This window comes from Marmota flaviventris, chromosome 17 (genome assembly GCF_047511675.1).
Source record: "Marmota flaviventris isolate mMarFla1 chromosome 17, mMarFla1.hap1, whole genome shotgun sequence".
NCBI lineage: Eukaryota > Metazoa > Chordata > Mammalia > Rodentia > Sciuridae > Marmota > Marmota flaviventris.
Window position 1 is genome coordinate 45,124,196 of NC_092514.1, and position 7,668 is coordinate 45,131,863.

The window sequence follows — 7,668 nt, forward strand, 5'->3', positions numbered from 1 at the left end:
CCACCATGCTCAACCGGGCCTGGCTTTTTTTTTTTTTTTTTTCTTAATTCTAATCAAGAGACTGCTGGGAAGATGATGAATTCACTAAAGGCAAGAACAAAGTCCTGGCTCCCATCCCCCTGCGGCAGGGAACACAGAGCCACAGAGCCTGTGCTGTACGCAGTGGGAGCTAAGAAGTTCTCTCCAGATAGAATTCGGTAGACCAGGCTTGGTGGAAAGGGTGCAGGACCAGAAGGAGAAAGCTGAAGCCCACAGCCTCTGCTGATGCAGCCTTCAGGCTGCCGGAAAGTTCTAATGAAAAGCCTGCCAGACCTCTAACGAGAGCTCCACTGCCAGCAGGCTGTGATTGCTCATTGTGTTTGGTTATAATTAGCAGCGTATTCTGCGATGGCAGAGCAGGCAGCGAGCAGGAGCAGGGCTGGGGAAGGGCTGCCACCTTCGCAGCCACCAGCCCCCCAGCCTTGCACTCCAAAACCGGGCTCCTTCCCTTCCTGGCCCTGCGTGTCCTGTATCTGCAGCAGGATCCCATGACTGGTACCCCTTGATCACTGATGCTGGACTAGCCCCATACCCCTTTCACAGGCTAAAGAGGAATTGTTTTCTGTGACAGCAGGAGAGCATGGGCTGAGAAAATGAGCACCCCTGGTATCCCGATGAAGTTTTTGTCTGCAACTTACAAGCGATATAACTTCAGGCAAGTGGGCCTCAGTTTCCTTATCTATAATATGGGGATAGAAGTAAGATTACCGATCTTCCTTATGGATGTGGTGATACTTGAAAAGGATAAATAATTTATGATACTTGGCCGAGTTGCTGTGCTCTGGGCCCTGGGGTTGCTATCGTGGTGGGAAGTGGCTTGGCTCTGGCCCTTTCCCTCTCATTTCTGCACCATCTCACCCCCTGGGTCAGGCTCCTCCCCCACAGGGGCTCTTTTTCCCTTCCCTGTTGAAACTGACTCATGCGGAGGGGTCTGTCTGAACCGGTTCAATCTTAGTGTGAACATATGTGATCTCTCCTAGGAGAATGGTCTCAAACTTTTTAAACTGTGACTCAGAACAAAATATATTTTACATAGTGGCTGAGAAACACACGTTATCAGTAGATAAAACAGCAAGGTAAATTTCATGAGATAATACTTACCCAAACCAAGTGGGATGGTTGCTTTTATTTTCCCAGTGTAATTTTATTTTAAATTTTTATTCTAATTTGTCATATATGACAGCAGAATGAATTACAATTCATATTATATAAGTAGAGCAAATTTTTTTCATCTCTCTGCATGTGTACAAAGTATATTCATACCATTTTTGTCTTTTTCATACATGGACTTAGGGTAGTACCATCTTGTTCCACCATCTTTTTTTACCCCCTTGCTCCCTCCCTCCCCCTCCTTCCCCTTTGCCCTATCTACAGTTTGTCTAATCCTCTCATGCTCCCCCTCCCAACCCCACTATGAATCAGCCTCCTTATTTCAGAGAAAACATTCAGCATTTGGTTTTGGGGGATTGGCTAACTTCACTTAGCATTATCTACTCCAACTCCATCCATTTACCTGCAAATGCCATAATTTTATTCTCTTTTATTGCTGAATAATATTCCATTTTGTATATATACCACATTTTCTTTATCCATTCATCTACTGAAGGGCATCTAGGTTGGTTCCACAGTTTAGCTATTGTGAATTGTGCTGCCATAACCATTGATGTGGCTGTGTCTCTGTGGTATGCTGTTTTTTAGATCCTTTGGGTATAGACCAAAGAGTGGGATAGTTGGGTCAAAAGGTGGTTCCTTTCCCAGTTTTCCAAGGAATCTCCATATTGCTTTCCATATCAGCTGCACCATTTTGCAGTCCTACCAGCAATGCATGAGTGTGCCTTTTCCCCCACATCCTTGCTAACACTTATTGCTTGTATTCTTTTAAAAAAAAAATGTTTTTTAGTTATAGGTGGACATAATGTATTTGTTTTACTTTACGTGGTGCTGAGGATCAAACCCAGTGCCTCACTCATGCTAAGTGAGTGCTCTACTTCTGGAGCCACAACCCCAGCCCAGTTGTTGTTTGTATGTTTAATAGCTGCCATTCTGACTGGAGTGAGAAGAAATCTTAGAGTAGTTTTGATTTGCATTTCTCCAATTGCTAGAGATGTTGAACATTTTTTTATATATTTGTTGACTGATTGTATATCACTTTCTGAGAAGTCTCTGAACAGAAGTCTCTGCCCATTTATTGACTGGGTTATTGTTTTTTTTTTTGAAATTTAGCTTTTTGAGTTCTTTATATATCCTAGAGATTAGTGCTCTATCTGATGTGTGAGTCGTTAAAATTTGCTCCCAAGGTGTAGGCTCTCTATTCACCTCACATATTTTTTTTTAATATTTATTTTTTAGGTGTAGATGGACACAACACAATGCCTTCATTTCCATGTGGTACTGAGGATTGAACCTGGGTCCCGCCCGTGCTAGGCAAGCGCTCTACTGCTGAGCCACAATCCCAGTGCCCCCCACCCCAGATTGTTTCTTTTGCCGAGAAGAAGCTTTTTAGTTTTAATCCATCCCATTTATTAATTCTTGATTTTAATTCTTGTTCTATAGGAGTCTTATTAAGGAAGTAGGGGCCTAATCTGATATGATGGAGATTTGGGCCTATTTTTTCTTCTATTAGACACAGGGTCTCTGGTTTAATTCCTAGGTCCTTGATCCACTGTGAGTTTTGTGCATAGCAAGAGATAGATAGATAGATAGATAGAAAGATCAATCTGTATAATGCTTTTGGTAGTATGGTCATTTTGACAATATTAATTCTGCCTATCTAGGAACCAGGGAGCTCTTTCAATCTTCTAAGGTCTTCTTAATTTCTTTCTTTGTTTTTAAATATTTTTTTTTTGGTTGTAGATATACACAATATCTTTATTTATTTATTTTTACGTGGTACTGAGGATCAAATCCAGGGCCTCACACATGAGAGGCAGACGCTCTACCACTGAGCCCCAGCCCTGCTGGGAGCCATTAGCCAAGTAAGTAGGTATGACAATTTCCTTGCCAGCGTACCCCATGTTGCAGTGACATTGAATGTAGGTGACCTTGCTCAAGGACCAAGGCGGATTAGGGCGTTCCTGGTTTAGGTTCCAGGTTTAAGGTTTAAGATTATTCCTGCTGGGAATAGGGCGTATCCTGCTGCCTGAGTTCCCCTTGAGTTCTCACGGGATTCAGACAGTATATTTTGGAGATAGAAGCCCAGTGGAGGGGGATTTGGGCAGAGAACGTGGATTTCCCCAGAACGTGATTGTAGACGGCTGGGCTGGTGTGAGTTCGGGAATAAAGAGTTGCTGTTTGAATCTACAAGCTGTGTGGTGACTCGTGATTGTGTGCCCAGCCAGACTGTGGCACAGCCCCATTAATTTCTTTCTTTAGTATTCTGTAGTTTTTGTTATAGAGGTCTTTCACTTCTTTTGTTAGGTTGATTCCTAAGTGGGATGCTTGCTTGCTTTTTTTTTTTTTTTTTGGTACTGGGGATCGAACCCAGGAGAGCTTTACTGTTACTGGAAGATTTATTTTTATTATAGGTTGTTCAAAACATTACATAATTCTTGACATATCATATTTCATACATTTGATTCAAGTGGGTTATGAACTCCCATTTTTACCCCTTATACAGATTGCAGAATCACATCGGTTACACATCCACTGTTTTACATATTGCCATACTAGTGTCTTTTGTATTCTGTTGCCTTTCCTATTCTCTACTATCCCCCCTCCCTTCCCCTCCCCTCCCCTCCCCTCCCCTCCTCTCTCTCTACCCCATCTACTGTAATTCATTTCTCCCCCTTGTTTTTTTTTTTTAATATTTATTTATTTATTTATTAGTTATCGGTGGACACAACATCTTTGTATGTGGTGCTGAGGATCGAACCGGGGCCGCACGCATGCCGGGCGAGCGCGCTACCGCTTGAGCCACATCCCCAGCCCCTCCCCCTTGTTTTTTTTTCCTTTCCCCTCACTTCCTCTAATATATAATTTTGTATAACAATGAGGGTCTCCTTCTATTTCCATGCAATTTCCCTTCTCTCTCCCTTTCCTTCCCACCTCTTGTCCCTGTTTAATGTTAATCTTCTTCTCATGCTCTTAAGAGGACACAGTTTTGAGAAAAGGAAAAAGAAGGTTTATTTCTTTACTAGCAAAGGAGAAGCATAAGCGACTCCTGTCGCAGAGACTGGGATTATGCCCATCTAGGGGAGCAAGGGGCTTCTAAAGAGGTGGTTCCAAGGCTGCGTTCCATGGGCTTTCTGTTGAGTTGTAATCACTTGTTAATTTGCGAGACAGTAATTTAAAAATAAGTGGCAGCGGCAGAGCAGCAAGAGTTATATTTAAAACAAAAAGTGGACCATTATTACAAAGCCACTGAGCTACATCCCAGCCCTTTTAATTAATTAATTTACTTTTTATTTTGAAAAGGGCCTGGCTAATTAGCTGAGGCTGGCTTCGAAATTGCAGTCCTCCTGCCTCAGCCTCTCAGTTGCTGGGATTACAGGCGTGTGCCCTGACACCCAAGTGGGATACATTCTGATATGTTCTGTCCTCTTCCCTTTCCTTTTCTATCATATAGTCTTCTATTTATATCATAATATATATATATATATATATATATATATATATATATATATATATATATATTACAGAACATAATAGTCAATATGCAATATGTATTATTTATATACATGTTTTATTCTACTTATGTTATATTTTATATAGAATAGTTTTGATAATTTGCCAAAGATCAGGATCCATTAAACTGAATTAATGGCCCAACCAGGGTTAAGATATCCAGTGTGGAAAAAAAGTGTCCCAGGAGGAAAAGGCCCTCATCTCTCATTATGGATCAGAAGTCTCAGTTCTTTGTTAAAGGGATTCTTAAGTAGTTAATGGGAAAGAGAATTCCGAAAAGCTGGAAGCTTTTCTTAAAAGCCACAGAGATTTAATGGTGGAAATAATCTGAGTCTCTATTCGTGATAAGGGTGAGATTTTGTTTGTTTGTTTGTTTGTTTGTTTGTTTGTTTTGGTACTGGAGATTAAACCAAGTAGCACTTTGCCATGGATCCACATCTTTGGCCTTTTTTATTTTGAGACAGGGTTTGGCTAAGTTGCTGAGGGTCTTGCTAAACTGCTGAGACTGGCTTTTAACTTATGATCTTCCTGCCTTAGCCTTCCAAGATGCTGGGACTACAGGCATTTTTCCACCAGGCCCAGGGATGGTGAGTTTTTCTATGAGTTTTTGGGAGCTTCAGAATCAAACTATTCCCAGAAAAACAGGAGGTCACCCATCCTTTGCTGCTACAACAACCTGCAGGGTGACTTTTCCTTAGCTTGGGTTCCAACAAATCTCACAAATGCCATGATACCTAGACACCAAGGAAGCTCAAGATTTATGTAGACTCAGCCAGACAGGAAATGCTTTGAGCTAGGCTTATGCTTATGGTTGTTTTCCATAAAAGAATCAGGGCATGTGGCCTCATACGTACTTATAAGGGCAACAGGATAAAATATTTAAAACTGGAACTGTCCTGGAAAGTCCCCAACTTGGGATCACATGGTTACCATGAGAAATGGAGAATTTAATGCCAAGAGAGTCAGAAGGAGGGAAAAGTTCTTCTCTCAAGACCCAGGTCTTGCCCTCTGATAAATGGGAAGGAAGCTTGTATTTCCAGAACATTCTGGAATATTTGAATCTCCTCCAAATACCTTTGAGGATGTTCAGTTATTAAATAGTTTAATGAATCTGTAGGAGGATTGGATTCTGATTGGTAAGAGGAGAAGTAAAGAATAAAAGAAAATGAGAAGCTTCAGAAGCGTTTCCTAATTTTGCTTACAGCTTCTTAAGTTCCCAGCGTCTTGATCCTTAGTCCTGATCCCACCTCCCCCTCACTCTCTACCATATCCCCACAGTCCCCTCAGCCAATGCTGCCATTAACAACCTGACTATGGCCAAACATAGCTGTTGTTATTAAAGAACGAAGAGAGGCTGGGCACAGTGGCTCACACCTGTAATCCCAAGGGCTCAGGAGGCTGAGGCAAGAGGATCTCGAGTTGAAAGCCAGCCTCAGCAACTTAGTGAGGCCCTAAGTAACTTAGTGAGAGCCTGTCTCTAAATAAAATACAAAACAGGGCTTGGGATGTGGTTCAGTGGTCAAATGCCCCAGTTCAATCCCCGTACCCCCACAAAATAAAAAAAGAATGAAGAAAGACTGCACTGGGATAAAATTACACAATTGGCTCTTTTCTTCATGGATTGGTTCAATGTAGGAGAGTGACATAATAATCTCCTTGTCATTTGGGACCTCAAATGCTGGGGCTCCTCACTTCTACATTTAGATTCAGGTTTTTGGAGCTCAAATAGGAAAATAGTTTTGTGAAAGGGTCCATGGACACTCTTCTCCAATATTCTTATCTCACAACTTCTCCTTCCAGCCTGTATTTGTCAGCTTTTGTTGCTATAACAAAATACTGGAGGCTGTGCACTGTATAAAGAGAAGAGATTTTTTTTTAGCTCATAGTCTGGAGGTTTATAGGTATGGTGCCGGCATCAGCTTGGCTATGGTGAAGGTCTAATGAAAGTTAGCTTCATGGAAGACAGCATGATGGTAGGAGCACTTGTAAGAGGGAGAGGTCATACAGCAGAACAGGAAGCCAGAGAGAGACTGAAGTTCCACAATAATTACTTCATTTCTTCTGAGGGAACACCCTAAATGACTTAATGATCTCTCACTGATATCCGATAAAGGTCCCACCACCTTTTAACATCACTACACTGGGACCAGTCTTCCAACATATGAACCTCTGGGGAACAAACCACATCCAGCTAGTACAGTCCTAGCTTCATACACTGCTTTGGTCTACACTCCCTAGTAACATGCATAGCCAATGGGGAATGGTCATCTCCAGGCCTGAGCCTTTGGTGAGTTCCTCAGAGTGGTTGAAGTGGCACCACAGAAAAGATGTTGGCTCCAACAAACACTCAACAGTCTACTCTGGGCCCCAGGTGTGGAAGCCAGGTGAGACCAAGAAGCACCTCCTTGGAGACACTTCTGTGAGACCTTCTTCTCCACAGTTCAAGGGAGAAGAAGGGGGAGGGGTAGAGGGAGTCACCTCTCACGATCTTTCAATCCCCATTGCTGTCAAACCAGTTCAGACCAGCTCCAGCAGCCCCCAACCTCAAAGCCAAAAATACAATGCAAAATCCCCTTAATCATTTGCCTGATTGCTTTGCTCCAAGCTCAGACCCTTCCCACTGTCTTTCTTAGCCCTGCACCTTCTGGAAGCTGTGCCTTTAATTAAAACCCCTGGCTGCTGCTGCTCTCTGCCATCTGCCTCTTTTGCCCACTTGTTTCCTATGTCTGTGTTTCTGGGACTCTAATTATCATTAAATTATAGGGTAATACTAATAGGGGGGTAAGAACCCAGTTAATGGCTCACTGTTCCACTAAGCAACAATTGTAGTAATCACCAAGCTAAAGGCTCCCGTGCATTAGCTAGAGGTTGCTGGGGTTTCCTGGCCTACGCTTTCTCCACACCCCTGTCTCAGCAACTGAGTACCGTTCACAGGGAAAACTGAAACCCCAGAGGCAAGTGACATGGTTGAAAGACTATGGGGGAAAGCAAGGAAATTTGAGTCAC